Below are 19,131 nucleotides of genomic sequence, written 5' to 3' on the forward strand. Positions count from 1 at the left end.
TTTGTAATTCACTGTAGCTGAGAAAATAGGCTGGGTAATTAAAATGAAACAGTGGTAAGCATCCCCTCCTCCTTGTCCTGTTATCCATTTCATTTGGCCAATGTCTGAAATTGCATTTGTCTAATGTATAAAATTTTGCTTAAAAATCTTCTGGGTTGCTGAGATTTCTGTCAGTAGGAATGAAAGATCTAAGAACTGGTTCCCTTATGGGATCAGATGCACATGAGGAAGTGTTAACCCTGAAATGAGAACAGGGGAGATCTTAGTGTTCAAGTATCTATAATATGAGGTTTGGAGATACTTAAAACCAGCTCCACCTCCAGCCTCATGCTTTTCAGAGACATCCAAGGTGATGGCCTTGGAGCCACTGCACTATGATTGCGTGGAATGGATTATTGCAGTGATTCTCTTTCTGACTATAGGGGAAAGTTTTTGTTATATTTAAAAAATATCTCTATTGCTGTCCTGACCCCCTCCTCATTGATTTTTATTCAACTGTTTTAGGATAGAGCCCTGACATCAATATATATATATATATATTTTTTTTTTTTTTTTTAATTTCCACAGGTGATTCTAATATGCAGGCAATGTTCCCTGACCTGAGTATAACTCAGGGTCATGTGGAGGGCTTGTTGAAATGCAGCCTGTCGCCGCCGTCCCATGTCCTGTGCACATCAACGAGCTTTCAATCCAGTGAGTCTGGGAAGTGCCTGAGAATGTACATTTCTAACAAGTTCCCAAGTGGTGCTGGTGCTGCACGAGAATGTTTGGTAAGCTATTTCAGTGATGTCACTAGTCATTTCTTTATTCCTGATGACTGGAAAGAAGAAAAGGGAAAGTGAAATACAACAAGGACAGACTAGGGGCAAAGTTAGGTCGAGTTTTCCCATTAAATGCTGCTTTGTTGTAGTTGTCCCACTAATTTGGATTTCTTTCAGGTTTTCTATCCCTTTAGTTTACCTAGAATTTTTTATTCCTAAACACAAACTTTTTAAAACAACAATTTTGTAACAGATACTTATTGAACATTTAATTTAAACTGACCAGGTATCAATGTAAACTTTGTATACATATTATCTCATTTAATCTTCACCATTAAGCAAATGTGTTATCATAATCTATGGTTACTTTCTTAAAGTCAAACAGTTAATAGGTGGTAGGGTTGGAATTGGAACTCAAGCAGACTTCCCTAAGAGCTGAAATTCAGTAATTTCTCTAGACTGCTTTTGTATATTTATGAAATATATTCTCACACCTCTGTGAAGTAAATATATCACCAATATTTACTGGATTATTACTGAATTAATCCTGATGGTAAAATAATGATAAAATAGCTCCTATTTATTGAAAGACTACCTTGGGCCACATACTGTGTTAAGCACTATTACCAAATCAGTTTAAGTGATGAGACAACTAATTGGTGAAATGAGGGTTTAAATGTAGACCTTCTGGTGTTTTCTGGAGTGTCTGCCTCAGAAAGGGGCTATTGATGTTCCTGAAAACTTTCTAGTTTCTGGTCCAAAATTCTGAGGAAATATAGCTACATTTCCAACAACATCCCTGTATAACTGGGGTTGCCTAAGCATGTCTGATACGATTTCTGTTCAAATTTTAAAAAAGCCTTTACTAAAATGGTGGTCATTCTGATTTGCGAATATGAGATCACCAAGGCTTGGAGAGTTGGAGAGTTGCAGTGACGTAACTAAGATTGCTCAACTAGTGAACAGCAGAACCATGAACCGAGAACACATTTAATTGTGCTCATGACGTTGAGGCTTGTTCTCTTTCTGCTAACACGATCTACTCCTCATTTCTGTGTTTGCGTCTTTTCTTTGATCACCTGTTAGAGGATGTGTGAGAAGATCACTGTGCAGATCATAAATCCTGACACATTGTTTCCACACAGCATTTCTGAGAGCTGGTCCAATTAGTCTTATGAGCACATGGAGGAAAGGGTTGCTGCTAGTGTGTTTCAAGAGCTGTGGATAGCCCTCCGAGAGCCATTGTCCCAGCCTTACAAGGCTGTGGTTGGAAATAAATGAGGTAACAGATGCAAAGTCCCTGGCACGTGGGAGACACGTGGCTCAATAAATGGTAGCTATTACTGGTGTTCTCTTGAGGGCAGCAGGGGTAGGGAGGAGAGTGGGTGGAGAAAGCAGACCACTATACTGATGACTCAGAGGACTCCCTGGTTTCCAAGATATCATTTAAGTCCTAAAAAACATTTGGCTTGTATGTAAAGGGAGATAAACATGTTCCAAGCCTGGTATCAGTCATTTTTACTGTCTTTTGTTTATGAGATTTGTCAAGCTTTATCAACAGGTTCAATTCAGTTTGACTTTCACATACTGATTCTTGAGGCCCAGGCGATGTGCAGGCTTGTGGTTGAATGAGAGCTGTTTCTAGTAATTTAGTGCCAAGAAACATTGTTGTAAACACCTGGAGGGGTGGGGCTATATACAAACACTTAGACAAAGAAGAGATACTTCTTTTTCTGTCCTTCTGTCTGCCTGCTTATCTATATGTATCCCCTCTCTCTCTCTACCTGCCAGCTCAATTAACTTTTCAATTTCTTTATTGAAAAGCACCTATTTTGCCAAGTTGGGGCCACTACTCTTCAAGACATTAGGTGAGGGGGGATGGGTATAGCTCAGTAGTAGAGCATGTGCTTAGCATGCATGAGGTCCCAGGTTTGATCCCCAGTCTTTCCACTAAAAAATAATGAAATAAAATAATTTTTTTTTTTTTTGGAAAGGGGAAGGTGTAGCTCAGTGGTAGAGTGCATGCTTAACATACATGAGATCCTGGGTTCAATCCCTAGTACCTCCATTAAAAAAAAAGTGTACAAAACACCAGGTGATGTAGATAAATTCAACATAAATCACTTGCTGTATTACTTAATTTTGCTGCTTGCATCACAATGCTCTGTTTAGTCATATTTTACCATGATAGTGATATTTTCTGAGTTTTAGGGTTAGACCTAATTATGTTCTCTAACTTAGATGATTCCTTCACTCAGCAGATACATGTGTCCTACTGGAATCAGCAGGTGTATGTGAATCCAGCTGGTTAAGAGGCAATACTTAGAAACCATTTGCTATTGACATTTATTGTCTGTCCCTGTTTATCTTAATCCTGCTATTTCTTATCCCAGTGTTCAGGCATGTTTTTTCCTAACAGTTTTGGTATATAAATCTTACAAAAATGTAGATGTAGAGAACTGATCTTAGGGAAAATCTGAAAATCAGGACAAATGTAAAAAGTACATCCATGAATCCAACTACTATTAGAATTTTAATGTATTCTACTTAGTTTTAAAGAAAGCATTTAAAAAGATACTTAGAATAATAATATAATAATAATAAATAATTAAAAAGCATAGAGCCACATAATTTTGTTTCAGGAAATACTTAATTTCCATTTCTTCAACAGTCTTTACAGTTAACATTCTAAAAACAGCCAGATATTGTATCCAGTAGATCTATGAAGATATCCTAAAGCATTCCCTTACTGTTAGACAGCGAATTGCTTCTGTTTGTCCTTAGTGTAATACTGGGCCTTCCTATATTTAACTTTGTCCATATTTTTTGCTGATTTCCTTAGGCTAGATTTCTTGGACTATGAATAATGGGAATAACGTTGACAAGGTGTTTGCCAAATTGCTCTCTAGAAGAATTGTACCTATTTAAGTTGTCATCAGGAATGAATGGGATGGTCAATTCACTGCACTTGTACCAGCATTTTTGGCATTTATTTACTTACCTATTTTTGTTGTTTTGCATGTCAAATAGTATTTGTTTTAACTTATATTTTCTGGCTACTAGAAAGTTTAAATATTTTCAAATTTACATCTGATACTGTTTTTCTTTTTAATGTTAATTATCTGTTTAAGCTCTTGCCAGTCTATCTGTTATATTCCTAGTGACTTTTCTATCAGGAGTTTGAATGTTCCATGTTTTATACACATAAAAATATAATCAAGCTTTTAATTCCATGCCATGTTTGCTGAAAAATTTCGCAGTCAGTTTTTGTTTTTGTTTTAGTATTAACATTTCAAATGTTATGGTAACATTTGTTACTTTCCTTTGTGTATTCTTTGTAAATTCATAGCACAGGAAATGATTTCTTTGTCTTTTGGTTTGATAAGTATTCAATATTATTTTCATTTTCTTTGGCTTGATTTTCAAAATATTAAACTTTTCAGTACTACATCTGGAATTTGTTTCGACATATGGTGTGAGGTGAGCATATTTGACTTTTAAATAATTTACTATGCTATGACCCAGCTGCCTGATTTCTCTCACAAGTTGCCAAATGCCCAGTGAAAGAAGAATGCTCTTATATTTTGTGTTCGTTGAGATGGCATCTGTTACTTGATTAAGTATGCCAGAATTTTTTTACTGAGGAAACTATGCTTTAGTTTAAAGTTGCTTTCCAAAAGTTGAATTAATTCTTTCAATTCAGAGGTGGGTAACTTACTGTTTTGGTATTCTTTATGGTATCCTATATATTACAAGAGTTCACCTTAGCAAAATAATGTAGATACTTCTGCTTTTTTTTCAAAAGTACTTGATAAATGTAAACGTATCTTTTAAATCTTCGTGGACTTGGATGTCAACTCTGAGTGTGGATTATATCTCAGTAACTGATGGTTTAAGTGATTTTATGCAAATTTTTCAAACATCTGAGCCTCTGTTTTCTCTGCAGAAAATGAGGATAGTAACACCTACCTTATGGGACAATGGTAAAAATTATGTGAGGAAACGCCCTGGAGTTGGCCTAATAAAGAAGAAATGGATTCATTATTTTCTTTTTATATGGCACAAGCTATTGACCATCTGAATTGGTGGAAGAGAACAAATGTTCCTTATAAAACTCACATGGCCAGTATTTGACTTTGAAATGTGTTTCATTTAAATTTTGAATATAGTTATTTCTGATCTTGAGGAAATCATAATAACATAATGAAATTATACCAATAATACCTGATTTTAGGTTCTATTAATTTTTTCTGGTATTCAGCTGTATGCTAAGAAGGTTAACTCATTTTGAAACTTCCCTGGGGCAGAAATGATGGTAAGTGCTTGGACTTCAAAGGGTTTGTCTACTCAGATGAGGACTTATGCTGAGTAAAAGTAAATAGAGAGAGGTAAGGAGTGAGATGCTATTTTTTTTTGAAAGATGCAAGGCATCTGAAGTAAGAAGGAAAATGCTAGTGATGCAAGAAAAGTTACAAAGCAACTTAATGCATTATCTTACAACACTGGTCTTCATTGCATGATGAGTCGCTAAGAGATATGCAGATGACTTAGTGGATGTGTTCACTCAGCACATAGACCTTCTTGGGAAGCATGGTAAGAATAAATCACACCTAGGAGAAAGAAAGGAGAAGTCTGTCTCCGCCAATTACCTATTGGTTAAATGCCATGGAGAGTTTTTACCTTTATATAACTGGGTTACATCATCTGACCCCTTAGTGACCCTCAGGAAGAGAGATTGCTTATTCTAAAGAGTGTTATTTCATACAAGTCCAAAAAGGGAGGAGTGACCTGATATGGATGCATACCTGACCAAAGGAGAGAAAGAAAAAGGTAGTCAAGAGAATCTGAGAAGGCACACAAGGTGTTTCCTCAAAATTAAGAGCGAGAGAGAAATCAGGGAGGTTAGGAGTCTTGAAGACTTAACAGTTGTTGGGTGATAAAGAGGCTGTGCTGGACAGGCTAGGAATTGCTATATGCAAAACCAAGTGCACATCACAGTGGTTTAAATCACTGAGAACTTTATTTCTTGCTTGTGTTTCTATTCTATATGGATAGAGGGGATCCAGGTTCCTTTCACTCAGTAGCTCTGCCATCCCTAGGATCCCTCCACTGGAAACTGCACTTGGCTATCAGGTGAGGGGAGAGAATGAAAGCATGGAGGGCATGGGGCATTTGTCTGCACCTTATTTGTAAAACCTCACATGGCCCCACTTAACTGTAAGGGAGACTAGGAAATGTAATTGACTGGTATGCCCAGAAGGGAAAAAGGGAGTTTTGTGAATACTTAGCCATCATTATCGCATATCCTGACCATGTTATGTCAAGTTTTTACTGTATGTGAATATTCTGTACTAGGTGTTATTTGACCTCTAATTTATTCAGATAATGAAATCATGACCCATTTTGATTGACTGCTACTCTTTAGCCCTCTGCATCAGGTTTTTCATATTTTTATTTATCAATTTATTTATTTATATTTAGTTAATTTTTATTGAAGTATAGTTGGTTTGCACACGTTGTGCCAATTTCTGGTATGCAGCATAGTGATTCAATTACACATGCATACACGCATGTATATATATATTCCTTTTCATATTCCTTCTCATCATAGGCTGTTACAAGGTTCCCTGTGCTATACAGTAGGACCCTGTTGCTTATCTATTCCATATACAGCAGTCAGCACTGGAAATCCTGAACTCCCAGCCCATCCCTCCACAGCACCCTGCAACTCTGGCAACCACATGTTTGTTTTCTATATGAGTCTGTTTCTGTTTTGTGAATAAGTTCATTTGTGTCATTTTTTCAGGTTCCACATATAAGTTATATGGTATTTTTATTTCTCTTTCTGGCTTCACTTAGTATGATAGTCTCTAGGTCCACTCGTGTTGCTGCAAATGACATTATTTTTTATGGCTGAGTCATATTCCATTATTTATATATATATCACAACTTCTTTATCCAGTCATCTGCTGATGGACATTTAGGTTGCTTCTGGAGAAAACTCTAATTTGAAAAGATATCTGCCCCACAATGTTCATAGCAGCACTATTTATAACAGCAAATTTTACATATTTTAGAAAATATATGTTCCTGCAACATTATCATCAGCTTATATTCTCGGGAAAGAGTAATTAACTGGGGAATCAATTCTACCCTAGACACCAAAGCAAATCTTAGCCTTGGCTAGAATGGTTATATGACAATCTTCTGATGTCATATGCACATTACTGAGTCAGCCTTCCAGACTCACAGATGTTGGGCTTCCCAAAGAAGACTACTGCTTTTCCTTGATTGGACTCATAACCCTTGCAAGCAATATAGCAAACTTTATATAAGCTGTGCCTTAGTCTAAGACTTTTTAATCAATGCACTCTGATTATTTTATCCTTAACTTTTCTCTCAATAAAAAGGCAAGATGCTAGCATTCATCAAGGGAATTAACTTTCTTATCCTTCCATCATTGCCTGTAAAGAACAGCTGGAAAAAAATATTGATTTGATTAATAATATTCTCTTTAATTTGTCTCTTAACAGAATCCTGATACCACAACTGGCGTACAAAGCAATTGCCAAGACTGGAATCAAGTGACCAGTTGAAATAGTCACAACTAGAGGTGTTTTTGCCATAAAAAAGTATGAAAATGGCAAACATATTTACTGGAAGAATACTTTGCAAAGAGTTGACTGAAAAACTATTTAGTTTCATAATAGCCCTGGAGCATGAGTCAGCAAACAGTAATCAAGTTGTCTTTGAATCAGGATGAAGGTGAATTCAAGGTGGGTTCTTTATGACATGAATGAAATGGGAAAGAGGAACCCTAGCTTTCACCTCAGAGAGAACCACCGAGATCCTCCTTGATGCTCTGTGGCACTGTAGTGCTTGGCACTGCTTATACCCCTGTTCTCAGAAAGAGACTTAGTGGTATTTGCAAACTGTGCTGATGTGTTTCATATTCAGATCTGTCCTATTGTGGGTGTACATCCAGGAATTCAATGCAAATGCATTGCTTTCCAGAAATCTTGGGTTTATCCTGCTTATGCCTTCTATCAAATATTTGGGTCTTAATTTCTTCATCTGTAAAATGGGAATATCATTGCATACTTCATAAGGATATTACAAAAATCAAATAACATATATGAAAGTGACCAGTATAGTGTATAGCATAGATATTTTGCCTTAAAAATTAAATTGTCATTTGGGGTTTAAGCTCATTGATTCTGATTGAAACTCTTGCTGACATTGTTTAAATCTCTGTGTTTGTTTTATCTGGCTTTCCCTGAGGGTTGCTTTTAAGGATATTTTGTCTATCCTTGGCATTAATATACAAAAAGGCCACTGTACTCTGTATTTTTCCTCTTGATCTGATCTTACAAATTCACCTTCTTCTGGACACATGCCCATGTCTTTGAAGATGTTTCCTCTAAATGCCTTCCCTCCTAATTGTGACTGTGTATTATACCCTGATCCCCATTTGACCTTTGGCTTCATTGTGATTGCTAAATTCTAAAATTTCTAGCATGGCTCGTTATGAAAATCCTTTAAACCATTTTCTCAGTCTGGCAAGGGGATTTGAGAACAATTCACTTCAAAAAAGTGAGAGTGTGAGTAATAATGAAGCCAAAATGAAAAAGGACGTAGCCCAGTCCTGAGCTAGAGATGAACAAGGTGACTGACTACTCATCTAGTTTGTTGGTGGTTCATCTGATATTGTTGGTCTATGAAGACTGATTTTTTTTTTTTTGATCACTTTGCAGCTAGTGCTTTTTGTGGCTTATCTTTTCTTCTCCTGATTAGGAAAAAAACAAAAAATTGTTATATGCTATGGTTTCTTGAGGAACTTTAAGAGAAAGTAAAAAGTGAATTCTTGTTATTCTTTCCTTACTTGATTCTAATTATTTTCACACTTAGCTGAGGAATATGAGTTAGATTCATCCCTTTTACCTCTACCTAAATGTAGGATATATACTGAAAGAGAACACCATCGTGGGAGACTCCAGACTTGGGCTCTGTAATCAGTGCTGTGTGTTTAGCAAAACCTTAAAGCTCTATGTTTCTCAGTTTTCTTACTATTTAAACAGGTAAGTAATGGCTTCCTTACATCAAGGGGATATTTTGAGAATCAGATAAAATAATGAATGTCAAAGTCCTTTGCAAAAGCAAAATGTCATGTTTCTGACAAATGTATAATGCCCCGTATGAGCAATGCTTCCCCCTTCTCTTTTATACTAACCCTAACAATTCAATTAGACATATCAATATAACTTAATTTCCTGAAACTTAATATAAATAAAAATCTTATGGAAAACACACATAGACATTATTTTTTTTCATTGCAGTCATCACCAACACTTGTCGAATTATCATCCTGGCACAATGTTAACTTATCGACCAGGTACGTCATAATTCCTCATCGATGTGCTTGCTATGGAAATTTACTTAAAGTAATTTGATGAAAAGCTTTGTTAATTCAATTATTGAATTTCATGCCTTATATTTAAAGTCTATAAACAAAAATTACAGAAAAGTACTTAAGTTATTGCATTATTTTAATACTGTGATTGAATAGCATTTGTATTTGAGATTGGTAGGCAGCATATTTAAGTGATGTGCTCATGAAAGTGAAATATTAAAAACAGCTTATGAAAATCTCCCATCTGGCAGTTACAATTGATCAGAAATCTACTCTTCAGCATTATTTTGAAAATAGCATGAGTTTTTAATTAAAACTGTTCATTCGATTTATTAATGCAAGTAAAACCTCCCATCTGATCAGGTTTAACTTGAGAAAGTGGTTTTCTAAAGCCCTTTTTATAGATTGAGTGATACAATTTTCAATAAAGAATAGTTATAAAAGATGTCAGACATTTATTCACTATCAATCTTTTTTGTGTTCTCTTTAATTTCAAAATTGAACTGTGAACATAATTCTGCATGCTTAAAAATATTTGATGAATACATGATCTTAATTCTATTATTTTAAATCTAAGCTAACTATAACAGCCTTTATAAACTGTGCTAACTTAAGGTATACTTTATGTTGGTTAATATAAATAAAGCTTCATGGGTAAGAGGTAAACACATTATTTAGGTTAAAATTTCTCACTTAGAAACAACATACAAAGCATTTTTATTTAGAAATCATCAAATGTTTATTCAGTTGCTATTTTCATTGCACACATCATCTCATTTAATCCTTTCAATAATCCTGTTCCTCAGTGTTCTTATTATCTACATTTTATTGGCAATTACATTGAAGCCCAGGAGTTATATAACTTGTGACCACATTTAATAAGGATTCCAGACCAGGCAGTTGGCCATTCAAGTTCCTCAGTGATCTGAACAGGAGCCCAAGGCCCCTGCTTGTCCTGCTATACTCTGGGAGGTTTATAAGGGCAGCTCTGCTGGCTTCATTCCTGGAACCCCAGCACCTGAGTTAGATGCTATGGTAATTCCCAGATGTAGTTCTTTATCAAAACTGGATTATTACAAATATGAATTGAGAAATTGTAAAAGGAAAATGCTTTTTTTGGACATGTCTGTTCCCCAGGGAAATGTCTGTTTCCCTCATGTTTTACACTGGTTAAATATGCCAATGCAGTAGATCACGAAACAGGTCATTTCTCCTCGTGCTCTGTTGTACAGTATTATTTCTGATGTGTTAATGATAATTTCTCTCATTTCCAAGTGAAAATTTAAAATATGGAGAAAGTTTATTTGTAATTGAGCCCTCTAGATCCTAAAGTGGGAGTGAGCAGGGAAAGATGTGTACACCTTAGTCCCCTCCTGCCCTGGTGATGTCTTTATTTTCCTGATGCTCCCAACACAGAGGTTTCTGTAACCCATCTAGTAGCTGATTGCAGAAACCCATTCATCAGTTACTGAGTGGGCTTAACTCTTGACAATCTTCTTGAATGTACATGCATGATGAGTGTGATTATTCATGAATTTAGAGTTAAGTTCAAAACCATGAGCTTTACGTATTGCTGTTGTTATTGGACTCTTAGTTTTGTTTCATAAGATTTGGAATAAATGTGCTCAGAGGAGCTTTCAAGTTAAGCCTCACCTTATAAATAAATATGTAGTCATTAGACCACCAGTATTTGTATCTTCCATTGATACCATACATAAATATGAATAATGCTTTCTCATTCAAATTTTCTCGTGTGCTTGTTTATTATACTACTAATAGTCATGTTCCTCAGCGTGGGAACAAGGAAACTGAAAACTGGTTCTCCTAGCAAATCCTCTTGTGTCTCTTTCTGAACCCAGGGACCTTAAGTGTGCTGTTTTTTAGTCTATACCTGTAATTTGTATCTCTGCTTGTAACTCTGACTTGCATCGATATAATTTTACCAACAATGTTACTCAGAATGATCTTTATTTTCAAGAACTTACTGAAGGACTGTATATTGCTACTGCCTTTTTCTTACCTTTTCAACAAATAAATGCTATGAGCTCTGGAATATGTTACCTTGCAAATAAATTCCAGAGTGTTTAGTTTTTAGTTATTTACTAATACTCTGAGTTGTAACAAAAATGATTTATCAGAACTTATAAACATGCAAGCAAGATGAAATGAATTTTAAATGTGTAAAAAAGCCAAGGGTAAGGGAAAATAAGAAGAAAAAGGTAAAATTAAGCGAGGAGTGGGTTGGTATATAAAATATTTGCCCTGGAGTTCTATACACTTGCTAGAGGTGAATTACGAATTTGACTCTAAGCTTTGTAGAAACCAATCAGGAAACAGAAATGTGATCCCTATCTCTAAGGGTAAAAGGAAATGAGTTGCTTTGAAGAAGCGTATTAACTATTCATGAAACCAAGATTGGGTAACAAAATTTTATATATTTGTATATGGTAAGAAAGAAAAATTGAAAACATATATATCACAGGGTGAGGAGTACCATGGGTCTGTTTTGTGTAAAATCCCTAAATATTGGAAGATGCTCTCTGGCCATGGTATGATGCACTAAAAAGTACTTTTATGGGAGATGGTGGTTATTTTATATGATGTTGTCATACTACTCGATGATCCAGCTGATGTAAGGAGAGATACCAGAATATCAGTACAAGTGAAAAGTCATGGACACAGGTAATAAACTGTGGTTGCCAAAGGGGACCGTGGGGGAGGGATAAATTAGGAGCTTGGGATTAACTGATACACATTACTATATATAAAGTAGATAAACAACAAGGACCTACTGTACACCTGAAATTAACATTGTAAATCAGTTGCACGTCAGTAAAAAATAAAATAAAATAAAATGCAAGTGAGGAGCAACATCAAATCTATAAGTGGCTCCCAAGCCTCAACTTAAGCCACTTTATAATAAAACATCAGTTCAGCTTGCATCCCCCTGATCCTTCTTGGAAACTGATGACATTTGTTGCTTCCAAGTAAAACGTTCCTTGTTACCTCACCAGCTTTAGCAGGGAAGTCCTACACCCAGGAGTAAGAAAGGGTCAGGTAAGGGAGGGCCAGAGAACATTTCTTTTATTCTCCATAACCCCAGGGCCTGCTAGCGGGATGCCTGGCACACAATAGGAGCCAGGTATGCTCTGCTTTGTAGAGAAGTTATTTCTGACCCAAGCTCTAAAATTAACTCACCATTTTAATATAGGAACATAACTTTGCCTTTGTAAGGAAGGATCATGATACTAACCTCAATGGGATATTTCCAGAGCAAGATAAATTAATACACAGGGGCACACTAACCAATAAAAAGTACTTAATAAATATTTGCTGAATCAACAAATAAACTCTAAAACACTATCCAGTGTAAGAGATGAGAAGTTAGTAAATTATCTCAACACTTCCACGATAAATATTTTCATGGCCAGAACGTCGGTCCTAATGTTCTGACTGACATAACTTTAGTAAATAATGTAAGTTATAAGAATATGTTTTTCCCCCCTCCATGTAGGTATATTTTATTTTGAATGGAGATAAAAAACAGTTTGGAGAGGTTTTTTGTTTTTTATATTTTTTTCACTATTATATTAGCTTTCAAAAAATAATTGTTAACCATTGACCCAGATTCTAGAATGAATGAGCTGCATATTCTTGATAATCCTCCCCAAATATTGACTTTTCTCTGTATTGATATTTTGACTGGCATTATGTGATAAGATTATATGACCTAATTTACTAGATTCTGAGCAAAGTTATAAATTAACTGAAAATCAGTTGATTGATGGACAAACCCTTGGTTTCTAAATATACTGAAATTTTTTAGCCTAATCTTTATTAATAAATAATTTATTCTCCATGTATGATCCTTCTATAGAATAATACATTTTTCTCTATTCAAATGATACAACTTTCTTTGATATCACTTTGGAAATCCAATCTCCAATATTTGTATTAGATTCTCTTATTCTATGTAATGTAATGTTGAGTTATAGATTTCCAAACTTGCCACAGCTCAGTTTAAAATAACATTTTCCAAAATAAATAAATAAATAAAATAAAACAAAATAAAATAAAATAAAATAAAATAACGTTTTCCTTCAAGGGCCTGTTTATTGGCAGCCCTTTCTTGAACATTAAGAGGAATAATCACAGATGTTCTGAAAATTACCCTTGGCTAGGAGCACTTCCTTTACGCCACTGTTTTGTCTATTTGGACATAAAACTCTTTGAGAATTGAAGAAAGGAAAAAATGATGCCATTTGGAAATAATTTTAGTCTCATATTTCCGTCTTTCAGGAGATGCACTTGTGCATGTTAATAACATCACATTGTATATTTGGGTAAACTTTCATTCATGCAAAAGGTCAAGTTTTTTCTGCTGTTGTCCTTCTCCTTGATCCACCTTTCCTGCAGGATTTTTGGAAATTTTGGTTTTATCCTTGAAAAATATATAGATTTTCTTCCAGCTTCTCTGTTCTCTTCTCCATTAATAGAGGGTTTTTCAGACATTTGCATTTTTAATTTCACTAGCCAAAATTCTATAATACACTTACATGTGATTTCTAATCTGTTACTTTCCAATCTGATTTGAGCTAACAGAATTTAACTCAGTTTATTATAGTAGAGAAATTATTTGCTCTTTTTGAGCCATCTGTGTGTTTCTTAATGATTTCAAATTGTAGAATTTTACTTCTTTACAGCTTTTCCTTTTTTAGAAGTGGTGGTTTAGGCATTGAATTCATTGAGCATTTTGGTGATTATTAACTTGCCAAATATTTCCAGTTTTCACCTTTTAACCGTTTGACAGTACATAACATTCAGGCCCTGTTGTGGTCATGAGGAGTGGGCCATGGGACTGTGCTGTCCATTGAATTCTGAGCAAAAGTAATGTATGCCTGTTCTGGATCAAAATATTTCCTTATCAGTACAGAATCTTCTAGAATCATGTTAATCCCAGGTGCAGTGGTTGACAACACAAGATGTTGACTATCCAGTCAGAACCTAGGTCCTTGAGTTAGTTCAATGATCAGAGCCCTCTGCTGGCCTACAGTGGACATTTATCATGAGCAAAAACAAACTTTTCTTATTTTCAGCTGCTGAGATTTGGGAAACATTTGAAACTACAGCATAGCCTAATTTAGATTGACTGGGACAGGTTGTGTTTGGTTTTGACATTTTCTGGAGGGTGCTAATAAAATTAGAAATTACAGCACTCCTCCCAGAACCCTGCAGATCCCATTTACAGTCTACACTGTTTTCCCACTTTCTGTGTGCTTTTGCATCTAATTGCATGCACTTGAAATTCTCTTCAGAGGTCTGTCCCCAAGTTACTGGAGCCATTTACTCTTGGGAGCAGACAAACTAGTGATTGACTGGTTCATGAAATCCCAGCTTCCTTACCTACAGAGAGGACAACTTTGAAATAAACGTACACTCCAGAATTCCCCATCAGGATCGGTCTGAAGTTACCCTCTTCAGGACCTTGCCTGAAATCTCACCCTTGCTTAAACTGCTTTCCCTTTCTATGCCCTGCTTTCTTTACTCCCTTACAAGTTTCTCCAGGGAATTCTTCCGTAATGTCCCTTGTGCCTCATGTTAGAATCTGTTTCTGTGAAACCCTGAGTAAGATTGGGAATGGAATATGTAATAAGTATCATAATAATGCCTAAGGAAATATGTTTGGCTAAATTTTATCTTATCATGGCATATAAGAAAAATTTAAAGCTTAGAATGTTCTTTTTTATCATTAAACCATTTAAACCAGGAATTTTGTCTTGCTTAAGGTGCTGTTCTTTATCAGATTGAAGCCATATTACAGCTTCATTTTTGTTAGTAAAACATGATTTTTATATCATCATCATGTTATTTCTTCACTTTGGGTGTCGACGTGTAATCATTCTGTCTGTTTATAGTCCTCAAACCTCTTCAGAGCCCAGGTCACATTATACGATACACTTATGGTTGGGGTAAAGCTTGTGATCACTTAACTGGCCACCCCTATGTGAAGTTTATCAACATATTCTCATTACTATAGTGCCTTCGTGGACTGTTGTAATGGCCTTGTGGCCATTGATGTTGATAGCATATAAAAGTAAGAGGAAGAAACCCACTTCTTTCTTCTTTTTGATTTGAACTGTTAAATGTTATTAATAAGATTTATTCTTTTGGTCAAGATATTTTGCACATTATCCACTTTGATATGCAATTCTGAGTGATTTTCTCTTTGCTTTACCGAACTTCCAAAATGATATTGATAGTTAAAAAATGTGTTTGCTTAAAAGATAGAATGCTTTAGCAATTTATGAACGTGGGATTTGTGTTAAAGCATTCTTACATACTTTTAGGTCCCATGAGGAAAACCCAGCTGGAAAGCAAATCATCCAAAGTGAACTACTGAAATGGTGAGGATGCTTTACTTCATCTTCTAAGTTAACAGGATTCATGTAGACAAATGAACTACAAACAGAGCACCTTAGTATCGTTTGGATGGATGTATATGAGCCTCTAAAGAAATATCCTTTCCTTTCTTGAGAAATGTCTCTTGTCATGAGGTAGGGATCTTTAAACTTTATTTTGTTGGTCAATGGAGGAAGAAGCCATGGAGAACTCATATATAGTCTAGTTGATGAATCAAATGCCTGTACATTTAATTGCTCTTTATCTCTTTATCAGCTATTGTATTGTTCCCTCCTTACATCATTTCTTGAGATATTGTCGTTTACATTTGGTGAGTAAAACCAAGTTACAAGTAAATCTTTAGGTGTCATAAATTTTACAGAGTTGCAGGTGAAATCAATCCATCTTTACTCTATGCCTCTGAGATAGAGTCATAGGTAGCTGATAAATGATGTATTAGGTCACAGCAAACATTTGGAGAATAATATGCCACTATCTATTAAATTTTAAGATGTACACATGTTTTTTGACTTAGCTTATTCATTTTTAGGAATCTGTTGTACAAAAATAAAAATGATAGTACATAAAACACATATAAAACAGAGTTTATTTTATTCTTGTTTATAATTGCAAAAACCTGGAATTAATCTGAATGTCTAAATATAGATTAAGGTGCAATTATAATAGGGAATATTTTGCAGCTATTCATATAAATGAGTTAAACTAATACATCCTGACGTGAATAGATGCTCTTGATTTGTAAAAGGGCAGTTGTAGAAAAACAGGTTTTGTATGAACCAATTTCTCTTAAAAGGAAAAAGACTGTCTACATTGGTACGAGTATTGAGTCATGCCTCAAAGAAAATACACTAAAAATTTAACATTTAACTCAGGGCAACATACCTGGGGAAAGAATACTAGCTAATAACATTTTAATGCCTCTGTATTATTCAGTGTGATGCAGCAAGTACATATTTCTTTGGTAATTTTGAAAATGATAAGGTATATAATATTTTTTAAAGAAAAATTGAGGGATATAAATGTATCTGCCTCTGTTATTTGGGAAACTTTTATCATAATTAAAATTATTGTCTTTTAGGCTAGGTGTTTCTATTTTTCCCTAAGAATTTCTACTTTTGGCTTTTGATACCAGGTTTCTTTTGGGGTATATATGTAGAAAGACTCATTTCAGACCTTATTTGTGTTCAGTACCCACAAATGTAACATGTGATGTAGGAAGGTAGAACTCACTATGCAAAGATGGCCAGAGAAATTCCCGTTGTGCCATGTCACTAGGCACAGGTTGCTCTCCTCCTCTATGAATCCACCTTCAAAGAAACAGAGAGCACAGATGTCCAGGCAGAGGTGTCACAGACATCACTAATACTCACCAGCACCTCTGGATCTCTGCTGCTTCTGGACATGCAAGAAGACTACAAGTTCCCATTCCTTTAACGTTAGGCATGGTCATGAGACTTACTCTGGGCAATGACATTTGAGCCAAAATAGTGTGCATTATTTCCAGTGACAGGTAGCAGTAAACTTTTTGTTGTCATTGTTTATTAGCACAACATAAACTGTGGTACCTGACTGATAACAGTTACTGAACAAACTTCAGTTGTCTGCGTAATACTCTGATTTTATGCACTAGGGGTTGTCAGAATTTCTGTAGGTAGGAGACATCATCCTTTAGAATTATCTGTGAGATAAAAGAATTTTTTGATTCAATAAAATTTAATCTCTTACCCAGTGGCTTTGCTATCAGACTGATCTAGGTCATATAATAACTCAGTCACTTACTTTGTATGAACTACTCTACTTCTCTGGGCCTCAGTTTACATCAATAAGAGGAAAGTATGCATTCTTGTATCCCATGGTTCTGTGAGTTAAATGAAGTAATGTGTGTGACCCAGTGTTTTATTTGTAGTATATGTTCAGTAACTGTTAGCCACCTGTTTAGTAGATCCTTGTGAAAATATTCTAAGCAGGCTTGAGAAAGGAGAGAGGAGAGAGAGAGAGAGAGAGAGAGAGAGAGAGAGAGAGAGAGAGAACATGAGCGAGCGAGAGAGTGTGCATGTGAGCATTAAGATAAAAGGAAGAAAGCTGTTATTGGTACCAGGAACTCCCACTTCCCGAATTTGATTAGCTCTGTCCTTTGAGATTCTGGAGTAATGTTGAGAGTATGCATCCTTTGGACTCTCAGATGTTTAATTAAGTTTTTGATATTTATTCCATCATGAGAGAAAAGCTAAAGATTTCTCTTACCTAGCTCTAATCTATACATGTTGGCTGAGTCCTATTTAATTTTCTATTTTATTTTAAATTTATTGAAATTTAACTCTCTCCAAGTTGGAGCCCCTTTCCAAAAATCTGTTACTTCCCACGTGTTAGCCTCTTGGATAAGCCAAAATATTGTTCCCTTATTCCCAACTCTACTTCTATTCCAACACAGCAACTACCAGGAGAGATATAAGCAAATAGCAGGGGAATTGGCATGTGCACTCTGGCATGAAAGCCCCACACATGAAATTTTATGGGCAGAAACCCAGGCTAGAAAGACACTAGTAGTTACACTTTCTGGAAATTAGCATAGTTCATGTACATCATTAATTCACATACCAGACAATAGAACAAGGGATAGGAGAGCTGCCACCTTGATAAATAGAGCTGCTTATTTAAGTATATCCGTGCCAGCCCTGAGAATTGGTATGGGTGTGCTCAGTAATTTAACTTCCAGTTATATGTTTTGAAAAGGTATTTTACTGTGACCTATTTAGACAGATCGGGATGACTCAGACTTACTGGGTTGTGATACGGTGGTTAATACTTAAGTCTCCTTTGAATGACAATTCCAAAACAGTGTTTTCAGTCTCCCTTACCAGGGATTTGTTCAGGAATGTGCAATTCTGGCTGCTGATACATGAGAGTCTAGGAGGCACTTCTGGTAAGGATTTCGTCACTCCCTCAGTCTTAAAGAAGAACTCAAGAAAGAAAGAGTGTCTTTCTTCCTCTAAATGTCATGTTTGGACATGATGTTTGAAGTTACTGCAATTACTTAATGACCACAAGGGTATCATTTTGAGGACAGATGTGACACACTGACATCTCTGATGATGAGGTTAAAACTCCGATTATGCCAATCTGTATGGAACTGTCTTGCTAGAGACTTATTATATAAGATGGCGACTTTTTTAATTTAAGAAATTAGAGTTGGCTTTTTTATTTTTTGTAGACATTAATATTCCTGTAAAATTTCTTAATCAGAATGTTTTAAATAAAGGTGAGTTTTTTTACTGTACTACTTTCACCATAATGCAGCCATATAACTTCACTTAATGTACAGAAGATAGGAGACAGAGGCAGTGAACAAAAGCGTAATAATCAGGAGAGCTGAATCCTGTGCTTAGATGGGTCATGAACAAGATTTCAAATAATAGGAGCAGATACAGACAGGCTGACTCTAGAGCCCAGAACCCCACCAATGCTTGAACGCTGTCTTGGACCCTTGTGAAAATAACATATGTGAAAGTGATTTGACTCTGCACATGTAGGTACCGCTAT

General features: G+C 35.5%; 1 long non-coding RNA gene across 1 annotated transcript in view; it reads left to right on the plus strand.

Moving 5' to 3' along the window:
• Positions 1-573: 573 nt before the first annotated feature.
• Positions 574-19,131, plus strand: part of LOC116662255 — a 65,356-nt gene continuing 46,798 nt past the window's right edge. Inside the window, exons 1-4 of the long non-coding RNA XR_004318296.1 lie at positions 574-770; positions 7,295-7,537; positions 9,098-9,153; positions 15,519-15,575. This is a non-coding gene — a long non-coding RNA (uncharacterized LOC116662255). The remainder of the gene's footprint in view (positions 771-7,294; positions 7,538-9,097; positions 9,154-15,518; positions 15,576-19,131) is intronic.

This window comes from Camelus ferus, chromosome 3, assembly GCF_009834535.1.
Source record: "Camelus ferus isolate YT-003-E chromosome 3, BCGSAC_Cfer_1.0, whole genome shotgun sequence".
Classification (NCBI taxonomy): domain Eukaryota; kingdom Metazoa; phylum Chordata; class Mammalia; order Artiodactyla; family Camelidae; genus Camelus; species Camelus ferus.